The sequence below is a fragment of the Saccopteryx leptura genome, chromosome 3, assembly GCF_036850995.1.
Source record: "Saccopteryx leptura isolate mSacLep1 chromosome 3, mSacLep1_pri_phased_curated, whole genome shotgun sequence".
Lineage (NCBI taxonomy): Eukaryota > Metazoa > Chordata > Mammalia > Chiroptera > Emballonuridae > Saccopteryx > Saccopteryx leptura.
In genome coordinates, this window is record NC_089505.1 from 138882678 (window position 1) to 138904582 (window position 21905).

A 21905-nucleotide genomic window follows, 5' to 3' on the forward strand; every position below is an offset into this window, starting at 1 on the left:
CAACTCAGAATAAACAAAGATTATTTGCACACAAAGGAAAAAACTTTTAAAATTAATTACTGTCTTCAGTGAAATAAAGGAATATATTTTTTTATGAAACAAGACTAAGTTTTTTTTATTTTTCAAGTTACACTTCAGAGAAAAAGGAGCTCTTAAATATTAAAAAGATGACAGCAGAAATGAAAAGCAGGACTCTCTAGGGCAGCGGTTCTCAACCTGTGGGTCGCGACCCCGGTGGGGGTCGAATGACCAAAATTTCCGATGGCTTTAGGCGACCCCTGTGTTTTGGTCGTTCGACCCCACCGGGGTCGCGACCCACAGGTTGAGAACCGCTGCTCTAGGTCGATGGAAATGTTCTCTACTTTGTTTTGCATGGTGGTTCCACGAGTGTATACAATTGTGGAAACTAAGTGATATAAACACTTAGCCTTGGTGCACTTTATATAAATTACACCTTTTTTAATTTCAATAGAGGATTTGATATAAAGTTTGGAAAATTGCTTAGCAAAGAACTGCTTGAAAATGAGAGAAAACATAAGAAAATTAAGAGCTCCAATTCAGAAAGTTGTATATCTAAGTAACAGGAATTCCTAGAGACAGAGAAAATGGAGAAAAGAAAACCATCAGCAAAATCATTTAAGAAAGATTTTTCCAGAACTGAAGGCTACCAGGTGCCAATGGAAAAGGCCTAAAAATACATACAACAGAGGAAAAAAACTGCTGTTGATATTACTGAGAACACTGGAAACAAGTCTGCAAGCTTCCAAAACAGAATAAAATAAGTCACATTCAAAAGATCAAGAATTGAGAATGTTTCTGGCTTTTCTTTTTCTTAAGTAACTGGGAGCCTTTTTAATAGCTGCATGAAGCAAGGAGAATATTAACCAATGTCTTCAACATTCTGAAGGGAAATACTTTGCAAGAGACAGATACGTTTAGGGCTGTCGTCAGCAGGATTCTCCACAGACTGCATAAAAGGACAGAATAGAATGCTAGATTTCTAACTGAATTTCGCTTTTCTTAATCGTGTACTGATAAAGTTCCTGTTCTTCCCTCCGGATCTGATGCCTGAATCAGTAGAAGACCATTTCATCCCACGGAAGTATTCTGCTCTGGCAGAAGCCAGGGTGAGCAGAAGCAAAAACAAAAATTTAAAGTAGCCCACTCTGCTTGACTAAACCACTTGCAGGCTCCCACAGCTACACCCCCTACAGTCCTCCAGACACCCCAACTGTGAGCCCATAATGTTCTGACAGCCTTTACCACCGACCTCTCTAAAAGTGTTCCTGCAAGCTCTCAACTCCACCAGACTTGACCCAGAGCTTCTGTTCAGATCCATTCATTCAGGTCAGGAGTAATAAATTAAAACCAGGGCATGAAGCTCTTCTCCTGAAAAGAATGATGGCAACACTGCCCTTTCCTTATATGTGCTTGTTTTAGGAACGTCTACACTGGGAGGAAGAGAAAGATTAACACAAAAGCCAGGATGGTTGATACCTCCAAGGGAAGTGCAATGAGGAGGAGGTATCTGGTAACTTCTAAAATACTGGTAATTTTCTATTTCTCAAACTGAATGATGAGTACATGGGTATTTTTCTCTAACACACATATTTTTTATATGCTCTTCTCTATTGTTTGATACTTTTTTAAATTTAAAAAGTTCCCACCTCGAAAGACGAAATGAGCTATTATATTTAAAGCCCCTAATAAAGGAGAGATGCTTATTAGATATTCATTAATTACCAATCACCTTACACTCCACAGTTATCCACCTCCTGTGTTTCTTTAAAGACCACCTTGCATGGTAGCAACTTTCTGAAGCCTTTCCTACACAATTATCTCATGACTTTTATTTCCAGTTTGTGTCCTTGTTTACTGGTAATGTATGTCTCCTTAGCTAGGTTGAGAATTGTTTAAAAAAATATCACTGCTTTTCCTAATGAGTGTTTCCTCTTTCAGCCTTCCATTGTCTCCAATAAAACATAATGATGGTTTCCAAGTCAAATGGAGGTGGGGCCTGACTGGCACACTAGCTTCCCTCAGGGGACAGTCCAGTTCTTAGAGGAGGTTCTTCCACCACTTAATGCCTTCCTGCTCCTAGCACCCACCTAGCACAAAGCCTGGCACAGAGGAAGAACTCAAATGTCTGTTGATAATTCTTGAAATCAGAAGAAAAGGGTGTACCAATATGAATAAATGGATTAATGAAAAAAGTAATATGGAAAAGTCATTGTGATTATACTTGGTAAAATGAATCAAGCAAAAATTTTAAGCATTAAGAGTGGTGTGGTATTAAAGGTAATCCTTGAAAATTATTTGCAAGTCTGAAAAGAACTAAACCAGAAGAAGATGGCTTAAGCTAAATGAATCATGATTTTAAATGGAATAAACTGGTGGCGGTAGTGGAGGGGGGCCTTCTTACCCAACACAGTGACTAAATCTTGGTAGAGTCATCTCCCTGTTGGCAGCGTGATATGGACTGAGTAAGTACTAAATCTGCCTCTGCCATAATCTAGCTCTGGGTCTTAGAAAAGTCAGAGAACCCTTCTGGGCCTCAGTTTTCTCTAATATAAAACAAGTGGGCAGAATAAATTACCATAAATCTCCCTGAAGGCCAATAGGATTATAGGAATTATATGTTCCTTCTTGATTCACTGAGCAAGAGTCAGGGCAATACAGGGGAACACATCTAATGCAAAACTGTCTCTCATGTCCTACTGGTAGAGAAATAAAAAAAACAGTTTCAAATTCAGGTGCTTTTACACAGAGTTTAAGTTTTAAAAGCTTTTTATAAATGCTTTGCTGAAAGACAGTTAAATGCACTGACTTTTAACCTGAAAACCGCTGAAGCCAAGGAAAATAATATAAGTTGAACACATGCCCATTTCTATTATGACTCCATTTTTTAAAGTAGCTCATAAATGTGCATGACTCATACATTTGAATATAATGATACATTCCTTTATCATTTCATCTTCTGGTGCCAGTAATCCCACATTACAGAGTGCCAAAGCCCTGTAATAAGTGCAACATGTGTTTCTGGCCATACTCTAAACATCAGCACAAGACTACTTACTGCATTAGGAAAAAACTCAAGTGAAGATTTCTGGGCTTTGGAATACAGGACCTCTAGTCAACTGCCCAAAATGTGACTTCCCTCACCTCTCCACATGCAGCTACCTAGACTTTTGGTACCAGAAACCATAACAGTTATCCTTCAGACTTATATAGCCCTTTGAAGTTACAAAGCACTTTCACCTTTATTAGCTGGTTCCCAGTGACCCACCAGCGTGCTTAAGGCAGATGTTACTGTACCCATTTTACAGGTGAAGAAATAGGGGTTCAGAGAATTTAAGTGATTTTCCCAAGGGTGTCCAGCTAGCAAATAATAGAGCTGGGACTTGCACCCAGGTCATCCAAAACCAAAACCTGGGCTCTTCTCACCAAACTCCTGTGTATGTGGGACACAGTCTGGCACGTGGATGTCCTGAATTTGATTCCCTGTCAGGGCACACAGGAGAAATGACCATCTGCTTCTCCATCCCTCCCCTTCTCCTTTCTCTTTTTTTCTCTCTCTTCTCCTCCCACAGCCATGGCACGGTTGGATCAGGTTGGCCCTAGGCACTGAAGATGGCTCCATGGACTGGCCTCAGGAGCGAAAAATAGCTTGGCTGCCAAGCAATGAAATAGCGTCCCCAGATGGACAGAGCATCGCCCAATAGGTGGCTTGCCAGGTGGATCCCATTTGGGACACATGCAGGAGTCTGTCTCTCTGCCTCCCCGCTTCTCACTTGGGGGGAGGGGACAAAATAATTAAATAATTACATAAATAATCCCGCCGGGCTTGTTGGCTTAGTGGTAAAGTGTGGATGTCCCAGGTTCGATTCCCGGTCAGGACACACAGGAGAAGTGACCATTTGCTTCTCCACCCCATTCCCCTCCAGCTTCTCTGTCTCCCTCTCTCCCCCCTCCTCCCACAGTCTTGGTTCAGCTGGTTACAGAGCATGGGCCTGGGGTTAAGGATGACTCCCAGGAGCCTCTACCTCAGGCACTAAAAATAGCTTTGTTAGGAGCATGGCCCAAGAAAGGGGTTGCCAGGTGGATCCTGATCAGGGTGCATGCAAGAGTCTGCCTCTGTCCCCCCTCCTCTCACTTGGAAAAGATCAGAAATAAAAAGATAGAAAGAAAAGAAGTAATCAAAATAATGTCTGTTAAAACTCTTGTGATTTTACTTATGGGACTAGTTCAATCTTTTATAAACACTGAAAACCAGAAGAAAATGATTTTTAAACTTCCTTCTCCCTTTCTTATTTATCCCCTTAAAGCTCAGGTTGCTGGAATTACCACGTCTAAGAAAGTGTCAGTTAAAGGAAACCAGTATGTAAAACAGCTACTATTGCCTGGCCTGTGGTGGCACAGTGGATAAAGCGTCGACCTGAAAATGCTGAGGTTGCCCGTTCAAGGCCCTGGGCTTACCCGGTCAAGGCACATATGGGAGTTGATGCTTTCTGCTCTTTCCCCCTCGTGTCTCCCTTCTCTCTCTCTCTCCTTTCTCAAATGAATAAATAAAATCTTTAAAAAAAAAAAAAAAAAACAGCTACTATCTTCACTTGTCCCTACCCCCAAAACAAGGAAGTGATAGAGCCAAACTTAGAACCAGGCCCAGTGAAGATTCCACAGCTAAATCCAGTTTGTTCCCATCATCATTCTTCCTTGTCCCTCACAAAGTGGGTCCGGAGAACTGCAGAAGCCTAGAAGGGAAGGCCAGGATAGAAATTCCAGGGGTAAGAGAGGGGCCAGCCAGGATAGGAAGTGAATGAAACAGCCTATCCACGTGGGCTTACACCAGATGTGTTGTCCCCCCCTCTTTCATTTCCAACCAAGGAGAAAATTCTTGAAATCTACTCTCAGAACAGAAATTGCTGGCTACAGCATACAACAGAGGCAAAGAGATTAAGTAGCTGGCCTCAAATCACAATGTTGCACAGGGAACATGGAGCAGCATGGGGCGTTGAATCCTCTATCTATTATACATGTAGACATGTAAACATCCGGCAGTCCTTCCTGAGCAATAGAGCTTTCAGTGACAAAAATTCCCTAAGCAGTCAAAGGTGTTGTTAGGTTCCTCATTTGATTTTTACAAAGAAGAAGGAAAAAACAAACCACTATTAAATGTCCTCCTTAGTCATTTGAGAATAGCCAGCCAGACCATCCCTGTTTAAAAACAAGATTTTTCACTGACCTGACAGTTTCACTGGCAGCTACAACTAATTTCATGATAGTTGGGGGTGGGAGAGGGGCGTGGAAAGTCACTCTGTATCCTTACCTTTAATTATACAACAAGGGCTGAAATCCTTACTAAGCCACTTTTATAGGAAGTCATAATGGGGGGATTTCCAAAGGCAGTCTAACATCAGTAGTAAAAATACCACTCACCTAGGCTTCTCAGTTTACAAACACATTTTTTAAAGCAGGCTAGTAACAATATAAAATATCCCCTACCTTCACCACTTCAAACATTTATAGGATTTAGGATTTTGGTTAACCAGGCTTTTCAAATGCTTTACGTTGCTATATTACTAAGTGCGCTGGAACTCTGTAACTATACCTCATTTGAATACAGTCGTTTATTACATGTTAAGAACTTCTTTAAAAAACTCCATGTGTTGGGACAAATGAAACATGCCTTATAGTATAAGTAGAAAACTGGGAATGAACAAGCTAATCAGGATCACCATCTCCAGAATGACAACATGAAAATGTCTTAAGGAGTGGTTTGGGCATCACTCAAACGTGGGTTTAAATCATGGCCCTGCCACTTACGAGCTATGTGGCCCTGGATACTTGAGTTTTTAAGATCAAGTTTCTGTATCTTTAATACCAATTCCCTCTCATCTAACTGTTGCCTAGGACCAAGGACAGAGGAAATCATATGTTATGTATTAAATAAAAGATACCTATTAACTACTATGAATGTAAATTTAGGATAGAAGTCATTGTGACTGCTTAGGTAATAACGGCATGGAATTCAGAATAGAAAACAATTAGGGCCTGACCTGTGGTGGCACAGTGGATAAAGCATCGACCTGGAACACTGAGGCTGCCAGTTCAAATTCCCTGGGCTTGCCCCATCAAGACACATACAGGAAGCAACTACTATGGGTAGATGCTTCTTGTTCCCCCCCCCCTTCTCTCCAAAAATCAATAAATAAAATCTAAAAACAAAAAATAGGTATATTCTATCTTCCTCTCTTCAAGATTCACTTCTCTGCTATTCCACAGTACAATGACTGATACAAAACATAATTAGCACTTTTTGAAATATATTATGTTTCCAGAATCATTACTCAGCTGGTCTTAACACCTACCCACTTAAAACCTTCAAGGGAAGGGGTCTCTCCATTTCTCTGACATCCAGTCTCATCATCATTCATTATTCTCACTGATTATAAACTACCACATAAACTATAAAGAGACCACAGAGATTACACGGTACCATTTAATTAGACTTGCGCAAGCTTGAAAATGCAAAAATCACTCTTGAACACTGCCAGACAGTCTAAACATTTTAAACAAACATCTAACTCTCTAAAACTGTTATGGTTAGGGGACACTCCCACTGGTTGGCTGTGGTGACTATGACACAAATTAGAGTCCCTCTAGCTAAGATTCTCAGGCATAGGATTCTGTGGACTAAACCACTGTAACCACTTCGCATCCATTCAGATGCACCCATTTTCTAGAACTTCAAAACCATCAGCTATAAACAACCTTTTTTTTTTTTTTTAAACGAGAGAGACAGACAGGGACAGACAGGAAGGGAGAGAGATGAGAAGCATCAACTCATAGTTGCAGTGCTTAGCTGTTCATTGATTGCTTTCTCATATGTGCCTTGATGGGGGTGCTCCAGCTGAGCCAGTGACCCTTTGCTCAAGCCAGCGACCATGGGGTCATGTCTATGATCCCACATTCAAGCCAGCAACCCCGCGCTCAGGCTGGTGAGCCTGTGCTCAAGCCAGTGACCTCAGGGTTTCGAACCTGGGTCCTAAGCATCCCAGCCCAATGCCCTATCCACTGGACCATTGCCTGGTCAGGCTAAACCACTTTTTATTCAAGTAAGTTTGGAATCAAGGCTACATATATCATGACTTAAAACAAGATGCAGTTTTAACTCTCTCTACAGATTTCTCTGCACTCTGCCAGGTCTAATTGATATGAAACCAATGCACCGACTAGACCAAAGATTCTAAGCATTCTTTTCTCCCTTTTTAAGCATATATTTTGTAATGCTTCCTTTACTACCCTGAAATGAAAATCCAAAATATACTATTTACATGCAAAATTTCAAAATCAATGTCAAAACTATAAATAAAATATATAAATTTATAAGAATCTGTATTTTAACATGTAGCTGCTCTGTCATGAGTATACTAGAAGACTTAATCAAGTAGTCTAATACAATGGAATCACTATGAATGTAATAATTACAAATGCAGACAGATACTAGTGTGTTCTTGGCGACACAAATACATGCACATCAATACTGGTAACATGATTTATAAAAATGATGAACAGGTTTTGGTAAAGTTCCAAAGAAACGAAAGTAAAAGAGTACACTGTTTAAGCCCTGGCCGGCTAGCTCAGTGGTAGAGCGCCAGCCTGGCATGTGGAAGTCCAGTGTTCGATTCCCAGCCAGGGCACACAGGAGAAGCACCCATCTACTTCTCCACTCTTCCCCCTTCTCCCTTCTCTCTGTCTCTCTCTTCTCCCACAGCCAAGGCTCCGCTGGAGCAAAGTTGGCCTGGGGGCTGAGGATGGCTTCATGGCCTCCGTCTCAGGCACTAGAATGGCTCCGGTTATAACAAAGCAACACCCCAGATGGGCAGAGCATCGGCCCCTAGTGGGCTTGCTGGGTGGATCGTGGTCCTACACATGTGGGAGTCTGTCTCTCTGCCTTCCCACTTCTCACTTCAGGGGAAAAAAAAAGTACACTGTTTATATAGTCTAGCATATATTATTTATATTATATATAATATATATATTATATGTATGTATTATACAGTAGTCCATTCCTACAATAGAAAATTCAGGGTATATCAAAATGATGCAAAAGTACCTTATGTAAAATGGAATTAGGTTCTAGGCTCATAAAATTATAAACAGGTTTTTTCTCCCAGAAGAATATTTTGAGAGATAACTGAAAGTCATGAAGGCTATTAAAAAATTGTTTGCACAGGGCTATCTCTGTGTATATTAAAGGAAATTAGTATTTTGACCATGCCCCCTAAGTGTCAAAGCCCCACAGAAAATCACTGAGCCAGCTGTTGCTACAGGTGCTGTTTTGTGGCCAAGAGGAGTCTTACTGTCTTTCTATTTCACATACAGTACTAATCTTAGGACTATACTTGGATCCTACACAGGCACTCAATAAGTCTGGGGAATTGGGTGATAGTTCTACTAAAACTCCTTCATTTTTTCTTAGGTAGCAGAAAAACTGGTCAATATTTTCAGTCAATAGAAATATGGCATCTACTGAACTGGAATGTAAAACAGCTGACATTTCACTCACGATCAGAAACACTTTAAAGGATGTTATTGTCCCTGCTCCCATAATGACAGTCTAAGACTAGGACAGTAAATACACATCATGGCATGATGTCCCACTGAGCCTGGGAATGGCTTTGAAAGCCATCTCAATGTGGCTCTAACAGTCCTGCCAACTGTTTAGGCTTCCTAACCTTAGAAATATGGGAGAAGGAAATCATTAGCTCAAATAGACTTCTTGTGGGTACTTACAGCCGTTCACACTAGGAAGTCTAGTAACTTCCACTACCATCTGAGCACTTACTAAGTGCTCTGGCACACAGTGATAAATGTTTTGATCCTTACACAATATGAGATGATATAAATCTCTACTTCATAGGAAGCTAACTGGGGCCCAAACACAAGGCCCAAGGTCAAAAGCTGTTACTAGAGCCCGAGTTCCAGCCCAGATGTACCTAGCTCCAAAGCCTGTGCTAGTCTGCAACCACCTGTAAAACAGCCTGTTGGAAGTAGTGGGTAAAAGAACCTCCTACTTGAGCGGCACTTCTCTGTGTGGACCCAGGAAATGAGCAGGAACCTCTAGGTGAACAGCCAGACCATGTCAAGTAAAAGCCAAAACAAAAAAATTTCTCTTTCTCACTGCCTTACCCAGAGGCCAAGCTGAGGTTTGGAAGGAGGCCCAAATTGATCTTAAAACCAAACTCTGGACACCAGGACACAACATTTCCTGATGCATAATGACCCAAAGGTTTAGGATGGCATCAAGCCCTGCTGAATGCTGGCTCCATCCAACCTACCATCACTGCCTATATCTGGTTCCTGCTTCTCTCCTAGGAAGGGCCAGGAGCATTTCCGTCCTCTGAGCAAATACCAGATCTTTGTTTATCTGATGGCTTGGAGAAAATGTCCCTCCTACCTGCTCTGGATATGTGAATCCTGCTCATATTTCAAGTTCTCCAGTCAAGTTCCCATCTCCTGATCCCCAAGCCTCTCCTCATTCTCCAGCTGGAAGGGACTGACCCCACTGCCAAAGATGCATAGCACTTTTCTTAGGGCTCTTCCCTCTCTCCTCCTTAAATCTCAGTAATGGGGACGCATGACCCTTCCCTAGAGCTTTAGTTACTTACTCCTGTAACCTCCCACAATACTAACTACCAGTACCATCATCACCACCACCACTAGATATAGGTCCCCTTAATGACTGGCTACGGAGGCCACCCATGACCCAGCCCCCGCTGGCACTATAGCACAGTGGATACAAGCACAGTCTGGACCAGACTGTCTTTGTTTGAATCCCTGCTCTACCATTTACCAGCTGTGAAATCTTGTTTAAGTTATTTAGCCCTCTGTGCCTCAGTTTCATCATCCGTATAAACAAGGAGAATAATAGAAACTCACAGATTATCAGTATTAAAATAGTTAATTATGGGAAGGCATTCAGCACAGTGCCTGGCACACAGTACAGACTAAATAAGTGGTTGCTATTGTTATTATCAGTGCTACCTCCAGCCTTGATTCACATTATGCTCCAAGTACATACTATGAGGTCCTAAATGTATCAAACTATTTCTCATATTGGGCCATGCTGACTTGACTGCTCTTTGCACATTAGCTCCTCACCATTCTTTGGGTGCACTCTTCCCCAGCCACACCAACTCCTATTTGCACTTTAACACATCCTTGTTTACTTTCCTTACAGTATTTATCACAATCTAAAATTCTGTTACTTACTGGCCTGTGTATTGGTTTGGGGTCCTTCTCCCTCACTTGAGATGAGGGAAAGAACCATATTTGTCCTTCTCATCATTGCCACTTTATCTTCTTCAGCCAGCCAGGAGCCTGGCATATCATCAACACTAAATAAGTATTTGCTGGTACCTGCCAACTTCCACACAGTATCTATTGAATTCATAAATGGGATCTTTAAGTTAATGCATGGATGGTCACTGCTGCTACGAGGACAGCAAAGTGCCTTTCTCTGTATTTAGTCAACTCAAAATTAGCAGTCAACCAAAACATCTATTAAGTACCCATAGTGAGCAAATCTGTATGTTCTCCGTATAATGCAAAAACAATAAAGTCATTGTATTTGGCTGGAAGATAACAGGCAGGGTCAAGACTACAGTGTATGGTTGGGCAGCTTGTGCACTGCCAAGAGTGTCCCACTGCAATGAGGGAGTGATGGCTGAACTCCCGTCTGCCTTCTGCTAGCCTGGCCATGTTCTCTGCTGCAGGGCTGCCACGCCCAGACAAGGCACTGCTTTCTAATTCTCACAAAGGCAACATTCAAGTCAGTAACAGCCCCAAGAAGGATCAGTCTTATTTCTTAAGGCTGGGTCTCTATACCATGAGATTTTAAGGGCACAAAAGAAACTATTAAGAACAACCTCCCACTCTCCCCATACCCCCGAAACAGCCACTAGGGGTGAAAGCATTCTATTCCCTTAGGTGCTTTTGATAACACAAAAACAGGGAGTGGTAGTCACTCAATTCACCCTCATCTTTTAGATCAGACAGGTTTATCAGATGAGCTACTATTACTTGTCAGAGCAGAGAAGCCTGAAAGTTGAGGCCCAAGAAGATTGTTTTCATGCAGAAAAAGGTGGTGAGAAAGATTCAGAACAAGGAGTACTGCCAGGAAGGGTAGGCTGAGTCTAGGGACCCCAAACTTCACCCTCTTACCTGAACCTAGCTCTCATGGCATCCACTGTGTGAGTGGGTACACAGCAGTGTGTTCACATGCCCACACCTATGTACATACAAAGGTAGGGGGAGGAGGCCATGCTTCCCAGCTTCCTGACTGCTCAGTAAGTCCTAACTGTTCAGCAGAGAATAACATATACAGAAGCAGAGACCCAAGTATTTCTCTTAGCTTTCCCAATAACCTGCAGAGTGACTTCCGGGAAGTCACTTTGCCCCTCTAGGCCTCAGTTTCATCGTTTATAAAATGAATGAGACTGTAATATGTAACATCCAGTATTAAGTAATGTAACTCTGAAGGTATGTTCTAGGTAACCAAAAGGTTCTAAATGGGAGGTAAGGAGGGCAGGCGGGATGGGGGAGGGAGGTAGAAGGATAGAGCAAAGAAGGACCCCCAAAAAAGCCCTCACGGACACAAACACAGATGGCGGGGAGGTGGAGGGTGTGGAGGGATAAATGGTGATGGGCAAAGACCTGACTGGGGGAATGAACACACAACACAGTGTACAGAGATGTGTTGTAAAATTGGGCACCTGAAACCTGTATAATTATGTTACTTAGTGTCACCCTAATAAATTCCATTTTAAAAAACAAAAAAATTCTGGGGGAAAATATTTACTCAAATTTCACTTTTAAGGTATATTTTAACAATCTTTGAAATTATAATAAACCCCATAAATAAATTCAATCTTATGGCAAATTTTAACCCACTGAGGATCATCAATGTGTTCATATTGTCCTTCTGCAGACCTCATAATAAAGCTTCTCTCATCAATTGAGCTTATAGTTGAACATCTTGTAAATATGTCACTGATTCCGAAGGAAGCTAAAACTATTTTTTAAACTCAAGCCTATACTTGTCTGCTCTCTTGTAACTGCTCAAGCAGTACATAACTTGCAGCACGCTCAAGTAAACGCCAGGCAAATCTCAGGCACATCTGCTGGCTCATATTCTTACCATAGAGGAACAGTCAATTATGCAATAACAAATGAATTCATAACAGGTTGCTTTGGAATACAAAGGGTGAGCACATGTTATCTCTCTTGCACTTATATCTCAATATATATTATAGTAATAATGATTGCTACATTTTGGAACACATTATATACTGGATCCTCTGGTACGGCTTTTTTTTTATTTACTGGGGTTACACTGGTCAATAACCTCATTTAAGTTTTAAACGTACAATTCTATAGTACATCATCCACATATTGCACTGTGTGCTCACCGTCTGGTAAAGTTGGTAAGGTTCTTTAATCTCAATGTTCACACCAATTCTTTAATGTACATTTTACTGCACTTTCTAGACAGCAAGGCAGATTCATTAAATAAATAATTTAGCTGAAGGTCACTTACCTAGTGAGTGTCAGGGTCAGGTTCAAACCGAACTCACTCACTCCCTCTTGTATCCAATAAGCATTTTCTAAGCCAAGCCAATAGCATCTTCTATGTGTCAGGCATGGTGCTACATACCAGTTTTGTTGTTAGGACTACCTTTTCACTTTTTTCTTTTTATTTATTGTGGTATAAACAACATAAATTTACCGTCAACATTTTTTAAATGTAATTAACAGTATTGTTAACTACATGTACAGTGTTGTTTTCATCTTGCATGACTGAAACTCTACAACCACTGAACACCCAATTTCCCCCTGTTGGGCAGATAAAATGTATTATGCTCACTTTGTTAAAGATGACATGAGGAGGCCGTCGCCCAGGTGATATTAATGTGTGTTGGGGGTGGGCTAAAGGCAGGCAGAATCCTTGTAGCCTGGGGCTTGGTTTTGGGATTAAGCCTTTCCTACCCTTTTTGATGTGGGGTGGTGCAATCCAATCATGCCTCAGAGAAGTGACTCTACTGGAAACTTCCCTATTTTGTATATTGGATTAGAGGTTGTGAAGCTACAGTATAAAATGGGGGCAGAACGGAGTTTGTGCTCTTGGTTCCTGAGATTAGCATGAGAGAGCAGAGGAGAGCAGAGAAAGGCCACGTGGAGGAGGCCAGGAGAAGCAGCCAAGATGGCGGAGTGCTGAGTGAGATGCCAGTTTGTGTAGAGTTTGTATCTGGGATAAGGAAGGAGATGGGGAACAGAGGTGAATAAGGCTGGTGAGCTAGAAACCTTTGATTCTAGGAAACTCGGATAAATCAGTAGCTTTGTGAGCACTGAATGTGATTGGGTTTTGGAGCCCAGTGTGTACTTTTACTTGCCCGCCGGGTGCAAGCTAGGATTAAAGACTATGGCCCATCAGTTTTTGGCTCCGCTGTTTCTTTACCGACTGTCCGAATCCAATGCGAACCTGCATAGGCCGGAAGGCTGCTGTGATAGTGGCCCTGGCCACGGCTCCTGGCTTTACACCCCCAATTTTTAAAAATCTTTTTATTTTTAATAAATTTTAGTTTTACAGAGGCCTGCAAAGAAAGTACAAAGAGTTCTCAATATATGTTTGTCCAGCTTCTCCTAGCACTAATGCTACGGCATTGTTCTAACTGGCAAATGGGATAATCAATGATTACATCGTATATCATCAAATAATCCCGACAGCCCAACTCTGTGGCAGGCAGTAAGTGGCTCCAGCTAGTGCCTCCATCTTTGACTACACATCTCTGTTCTCCACTGACTTTTGACTCTACCTGTCCTCACCCCTGCATCACCTCAAGAGTAGGAAATTAAGCAAAGAAGGGGAATTAAGAAAATTACCAGAAACTAAAGGTTCTTTATCCCCATAAGAACTCTTAAGCCACTGTGAATGGAGCCTAAAGCCATAGAAAGAAATTGTTTTTGAAATCCAGAACCTCAGGGAAATCTTAAATAAGAAAGAATAATAGTGAGGAGAATAAATAAATATAAGTAAATACTACATCAGTGTTAGCTTTATGAAATGAGATATCATGCCAAGTCATGATATCAATTCATTCGATCCTGAACCAGCCCATAAGGACGGTAACCACTATTATCTCCATTTTAGAAATGAGTAAACCCAGGTGCAAAGAAGTTCAGTTTTACTGAAAGTTTCACAGCTAATGAAACACTTCCCTTATCTGGTAAGAGGGAGAAAACAGGGCTCCCATCTGTTTGCTTTGAATTTCTAAATTCCTAGATTCTTGGACTCAGGAAGTTGTCTTTTAATAACAATGGCCACCATCCAGATATCAGATCTGACCAATCTCTAGCTCAACAAAACCACTGACAAGTGCAGCATTTTTCAGCCCCTGAGTAATCTCTTGTAATTGCTTCCAGGGGAAGTGAAGAAACTTCTGAAGAACTTGCACAACACCACTTTAAAGCAGGATTCCAAAAGGCCTTTCACCAACGTTATGCCACAGGACATTACCTACCTCCCACCTGCAGCCTCCCCTCACCATCCGTGCAGGCAACATGCTGACTGAAGCTCACTCTTCAAGGACAGCCTGGATGCCCTTCAGTCCCATGCTGCTTTATTATACTGACTTGCTCCTCTTAAAACTGTGGAGCCTGAGTTCACTTCCAAGGATTCTCGCATCTCTGACAACACAGCAGAATGGAGAGCAAAGAAAGAGAATGGTGTATTTCGGGCACCACAAATATAATACAATCTATTTGCTCCATCAAACATGCTGGTCTAAAAATAGTTTTTGCTTCCAAAGAATCCTTGGTTTACCCTTAGATTCATTTTGTTTCACGCTAAAGTGATGAACTTTGAATCATTCAAACCTACTTTGGTCTTTAGGATTTTCAGGTACTACGGTACGTACAATTACTATATAAGCATGGTTACTTCCAAGTAATACAAAAACACACAGCCAAGGGCCTGACCTAGGTTCACCCCTGGAATTGGGGAGCTGGCAGAAAGTGACACAGACACTATTAGAGCTACTAAACAGAAGGAAAGATAAGTGCTGCCCCAAATCCAGGAAGGACAGAGGTATCTCAGGAAACATGGAGAAATAAATGTTTCTCAAAAACAGCCTCTGTTGCTGGTTACCGACTAAGATCAGTGAGAAAGGGTTTCAGTGGGATCTCAAACAGTGTCACTCAAAGGTCCTTCAGTTTGGCCCTGAGAAACCTGCTCAATAAATGACACAATAAATGACACCAAGGCTGTTTCTGAGAAAGGGAGAGCATAGGGTTGGGGGCAACCCCAATCAGGGGAGCCAGGCAGTAAAGAGCTGAGTTTTCTTCTCACCAGCAGTACCTGACATCACTGCAAACAGAAACTGTGGTGACTCATCAGGATGAATTCACAGGAAAATAAATTTAAAAAACAGTGAAGGGAGAGCTTGGCGTTCCAGTTACAAAACAAGACGGGTAGAGACTTCAGGTCATGAACCACTATGAGTGCCCCCTGAGACTTTTCTGAAAGCTTTCCCATCTATTGGAACTGAAGAGTTCTGTTTCTTTCTCTAAAAGTCCAGTTCCAATGCCTCAACTCCCCTGCGGAGTCCTCCTGACTTCCTCAGACAAATGCAGCCATTCTCCTCTCTGTGCCTTCATAGTCCTTTGTTAAACACACCATTACAACCTTCGCTTGCTTTGTGTTGTAGATATCATCCACCAGACTATATTAGGGGATAACATTGGTTTTTATTCATTCCACAGTCAGTGCTTAGAACAAAGTAGGTGCTCAATAAATGGATGAATGTCCACCAGCAGGACTATCAGAGTCCCCAGAACCATAGCAGTCTATGGGAAAATCCATGATCAACTTATGAAATCAATTTACTTGAAAACCAATATAATCCTAGTCTTGGACAACTACATCAATCCCCTCCTTGCACCCTCTAAAACAAGAACGAGGACACTTCTCCCACGACTGCCCTCTAGAAAAAGGAATGGAAATTTAGATGCGGCTGGCATCTTTGAGGATGACACCACCAAACAAATTAAACTGGTTTTAATCTCACATCAACTGTGCTCAAACTAAAGGAGGAGACTTGGAGGGTGATGAAAAATACTTAAAAAATCAATTTCTGACTTTTTCCTTCCTGTGCCTGTGAGAGAATGAAAACCAAGAAGACTGATAATACAATTAAAACCAAGTCTACAACAACCTGTCATTTCCTCCTACTCAGCCTGAATAAAAAGTCATCTGGGTCTCTGGCAGTCACTTGCTATCTGTCCAGCCCTTCCTGTTGTAAACGAATACCTGAGATGCTGATGACACAATCACCTGCAACTATGAGGGCTCATTTCTGATGCTAAGGGAGAAGACTAGGGAATGCCCCTGGAAAGACACTGTGCGAGCCTTTTTAATTCTGTTCAGTGGATATCAGAGCCATAACTAATGTACAAGTAAATCAGGAAAGTGTGGACTGTGACTTGACAGGATCCAGGAGCACCAACCTAGAACAATCTGTGTCTCAATACTTAGGACAGCTGGCCCAAAGACAGATGGCCCAAGGGCTCTCCCCAGCTCTCACAGGACCCAGTCTCCTAGCCCTCAGCCTTACTCCACCAATATCAATACAAGACTCCATAAGCAAGAGGCCAATAAGCAATTCTAAATAAAACTTACTCATGGGCTGAGTCGCCTCCTTTCCCTCGATGTTCAAGATCTAAGTCAGGTTAAGCAATATAAGAGGACAGGCAGTGGGTTATTAGATAATTACAGGATTTCAAGGTTGGGATTGACTCTATCAAACAAACATTCACCTTCCTCTTCCAAGGCAATAACCATTTACACTTTCTCAACCAACAAGACACAACCCTCCCCCTCAACTCCAGAGGCCTAAAAACTGCAAGAGCAGTACCCTTAAGTCCCCCAAACTCCTATATTGTGAAAAAATTAATTCATTTTAGAGGAATATTAAGTTCTTTTTCCCACGAAGTCAGAGAGAGGCACTTATGTCACTTGTCCGTCAGCACCTAAGTGACTTCCCTGTCAGCTGCCCAGACAACCAGGACCTCACAAGTATGACTGGAGAGATGGGCCAAACAGAAGTGCTGAGAAGCGAGACAGCTTTATGACTAGACTGCCGGGGTATTAACAGCTCCATCACTCACTATCTGTTGTCTTAAAATGAGAGGAAAATACTAGACCTATCTCATGCTTATAAAGACAGTGAGGTTTAATTAATCTACTTAAAACAGTAACTGCTATATTTCCTCTGAAAATGAAGAAGTAGAGCCAGTGTTTTCTTGAAAACATGCTATTCCACATTCAAAAGAATTTTTCAACGTGACAGCAAAAAACATTAGGTTGAACCACATGACACTTCTAACATTTGACCATTGTTTTAACCCACAAAAAAATGGTGATTTTGTATGGTTAAGTCAAATAAGTATGAGTAAGAACACAAAGCAGTGCATTTCAATTTATCCTAAGTCCCTACAGAAGCTCAGACCTTTTATAGAAAAATCCTTTAAAAAAAATCCTTTAGGCCCTGGCCGGTTGGCTCAGTGGTGGAGCATCGGCCTGGCGTGCAGGAGTCCCGGGTTCGATTCCCAGCCAGGGCACACAGGAAAAGCGCCCATCTGCTTCTCCACCCCTCCCCCTCTCCTTCCTCTCTGTCTCTCTCTTCCCCTCCCGCAGCTGCGGCTCCACTGGAGCAAAGGATGGCCCGGGCGCTGGGGATGGCTCCTTGGCCTCTGCCTCAGGCGCTAGAGTGGCTCTGGTCGTGACAGAGCGTCGCCCCCTGGTGGGTGTGCCGGGTGGATCCCGGTCGGGCACATGCGGGAGTCTGTCTGTCTGCCTCCCCGTTTCCAGCTTCAGAAAAATACAAAAAAAAAAAAAAAAAAATCCTTTAAAAAAATCAAGTATCTGTGTGGGGGTGATCCTCTCATCCCCAGTTTGGTCTGCAGGACCTTGCCAAGTTTGAGCAACCTTGGCTATTTGGGAGCTGACAGGCTGCCAAGCTGGCTCCCAGCTGTCACCACCTGTTACTTTGATAACTGTAGCTCCAGGGCTACTGGGACCATTTGCAGAACCACAAGTACATACCCGAAGCTCAGAGGTGCAAGGGGTCCAAGCTGTAGTGACCAGAGAACCCCACAGCACTCTTCTCCTCCTAATGGTGCTTTTTGCTTGCAAGGAAACTTTATGACATAGTCACAGCCCTTGTCCTGACCAGTGCCATCTGGATTTCAGCCATTATTCCAGTTGTACCTGGCGTCACTCAGAAAACTAGTTTAAAAGAGGTTTCAGAGACCCCAACATTAAGCATCTTTTATCTTGGAAAGTTTTTCCATAAGTCTAAAACCTTTAAAATTGGAAAACAAAGCATTTCACTTATGGTCAAGTTCAATTAACACAGATCCCCTCTGTAGCAATATCCTGCCAATTCAGAATTATTTCCAAATTTTTAAAAAATTTAAGTTTAATTATATACAAAGACACAGGCAATGGCCCTTTATAAAGTCTTTTATTTATTTATTTATTTATTTATTTATTTATTTATTTTACCGAGACAGAGCGAGAGTCAGAGAGAGGGACAGATAGGGACAGACAGACAGGAATGGAGAAAGATGAGAAGCATCAATCATCAGTTTTTCATTGTGGCACTTTAGTTGTTCATCAATCGCCCTCTCATATGTGCCTTGACCGTGGAGCTATAGCAGACCAAGTAACCCCTTGCTCAAACCAGCGACGTTGGGTCCAAGCTGGTGAGCTTTGCTCAAACCAGATGAGCCCGCGCTCAAGCTGGCTACCTCAGGGTCTCTAACCTGGGTCCTCCACATCCCAGTCTGACGCTCTATCCACTGTGCCACTGCCTGGTCAGGCTATAAAGACTTTAATAAAAGTCTTTTAGATGCACTGTGTGATTTTACGTCTTCCTTTTATATCGATAAGATAACAGTTCTTTTCAACTACTGGCCCAGTAATAATGGGATAGCAACAGAATCTTTCCCTGACCTATAAACTAATAAATAAAGACCAGCATGCAAATACACACTTAAGTTTTAACGGTGCTAGGCTTCATTGTTTTAGAACACATAAAATATGATTCCACGTTATTACATGAAATGAATGCTTGGACCAAGGGCATCAATCAGCCTCTCATGAAGGTGCACAGATGATCTGATTAGTTTGGGCTTAATGACATATTTCAACTGGACTGGACTGCTCCACCTCCTTCAACATCAGGATCATTTATGAAGCCCAAAACTTATATTAGCTCTGAATGAAAGTAGCAAGTAAACTTTTTCTTACCACCAGACCATATACTTTCATGTTTCTCAGCTAACATTAAGAGATCACTGCAAAAGAAACTGAAGAACTAATGCTGCCTCATGAAGTCCCTCTTCTTAATATTTTATGTCTACACAGGATGAGATGGGGGCAGAGGCAGGTGGCAGCGCCATACTATCTCAGGACATGCTTTCCAGTGCCCCAGAAGAGAGTCCTGGGCATCTGCCCTCCCCTGGCATTTTTATTTAATGTTATAATTAACTTAATATTTAATCATTTAAAAAATTAATTTAAATTGCAGGTTCATCTAGCATTCTTTTCACAGTGACTCTGTTGGCTCACATGTGTTTACAGCACTCCTTTTTGAAAACTGAGAGCATATTTTGCTCTAAAGATATCTCTGCCCCATGGCACACTATTATGGCTGCCACCAACCTTCTTTTCTAAAGGCAGAAGGATGCCAGAAGATTCTGTGAGCAGTAGATCTTAGCATGAGTGCTTACATATGAGCACAACACACATCTCTAAGAGTGACTGTGCAATTGGGAACAGCAGATGGCAGCTTACTGCTCATTACATAGAACAAGGGAAGAAGTCTAAATGTCTACCCCCCATCACCCCAACTCCAATACATTCATCCAAGAAAACAAGAGCTTCACAGTCTGCAGAAGTTAGGAGTCACTAGTGTGAAGCTAACATATAGTATAGTTTAGTGGTAAAAAGTATGACTTTTGAAGTCAAACAAGAGTTATTAATTTATAAAATAAATTACATGCTTAATTTCTCCAGATCTCAGTTTACCAAACAAAGCACAAGGGTTAGCACACAGCAAATGAGTAATTTATAAGGTCACGGTCATGGATATAATCCCATACAAGGCTTTTAAAAAAACTCAGAAAACCACATGGTTTCAATCTTCACTCTGAAACTCAGAAGTGCCACACACGTCAATAAAAGGGGAAGAGGAAATAAGAGAAAAACGACTCAAGACTACATGTCTCCCTACTGGTTTGCTTAATGCTACTCCTTTCAAAAAAAAAGACCAGTATGCAAATACACACTTATGTTTTAATGATGCTAGGCTTCACTGTTTTAGAATACACATAAAATATGAGTTCACCAAAGGAAATGCTACAGACATTTGACACAGACATCATGAACATTACATGTCAGCTGACTTTTCAGCTGTAAATAAAATAAAGAGTGACTAGATGCCAACAAGCCTGTATATTCTATGGGAAGAAGCCCTACACACAGGCACACTGGTTGCCTCACAAAGAGAAAACAGCCTTTTCACGAAGATGGCACCGGAAGTGAAAAAGGAAGCCCCTGCCCCTCCCAAAACTGAAGCCATGGCAAAAGGCTTTGAAGGCAAAGAAAGCAGTGCTGAAAGACGTCCACAGACACTCTCTCTCTCTCTCTCTCTCTCTCTCTCTCTCTCTCACACACACACACACACACACACACACAAGATCCAGCAGCCGAAGACACTGTGGCTCTGAAGGCAGCCTAAATATCCTCAGAAGAGCGCCCCAGCAGAAACAAGCTTGACCATTATGCAATCACCAAGTTACCCTGGCCTACCAGACTACCGGACTACCAAGTCAGCCATGAGGAAGATAGAAGACAACAGTGCGCTTGTGTTCATTGTGGATGTCAAGGACAACAAGCACCAGATCAAACAGTCTGTGAAGAAGTTCTAGGACATGGCCAAGGTCAACACCCTGATCAGGATGGAGAGAAGGAGGCATATGTTCGACTGGCTTCTGACTATGATGCTTTGAATGTTGCCAACAAAATTGGGATCATCTAAACTGGATTCAGCTGGCTAATTCTAAACATAAAACTTTTACATGGTAAAATAAAAAAGTAAAAACAGGAAAGCTGATAGAAAAACTATACAAAGCACAACAAGAATTCTAGTCCAAAGCTAGTTAGTATGAAAATATCCTGTGTGTGTGTGCATATGTGTGTGTTGTATATACATAACTCACTAGACCCTGGAGAGTATACCTATCATATTAATCACAAGAGCTATCATTTATGGAAGTTATTTTATAACAAATTTTTCTTTCCCAATTTCTTTTAAAATAAGGAAAATGAGGTGAAGAGGGTTTTGCTGTTCCAATGCAACAGAGTTAAGCAACAAAACTTAAATTTAAACCCAGGACTTTGTACTCCAAAACCATGCTATCACTTTATAAGCACAGTGCTCAGCATAACTATTTATGCTCACAATTGAACCTGACTAATAAACAAAAATAAGCCTAACCTGTGATGGTGCAGTGGATAAAGCGTTGACCTGGAATGCTGAGGTCGCCAGTTCAAAACCCTGGGCTTGTCCGGTCAAGGCACATACAAGAGAAACAACTACTATGAGTTGCTTCTCCCCCTGTTTTTTTTTCTCTCTCCTTCTCTCTTCCCCCGCCCTTTCTCAAATCAATAAAAATTAAAAATAAATAAATAAAAATGGTGCTCAGTGGAAAGGCACAGCAAATATATTTTTTACCTTTTTCATTAAAGTAGTTCAAGTTTTTTAAATACAGTGATTATA

General features: G+C 41.7%; 1 protein-coding gene and 1 pseudogene across 3 annotated transcripts in view; one reads left to right on the forward strand and one right to left on the reverse strand.

Moving 5' to 3' along the window:
• Nucleotides 1-21905, reverse strand: part of JAK1 (Janus kinase 1) — a 157265-nt gene that overhangs the window by 102175 nt on the left and 33185 nt on the right. The gene's annotated exons all lie outside the window — the stretch shown is intronic.
• Nucleotides 20653-21164, forward strand: LOC136397696 (large ribosomal subunit protein uL23-like; annotated as a pseudogene).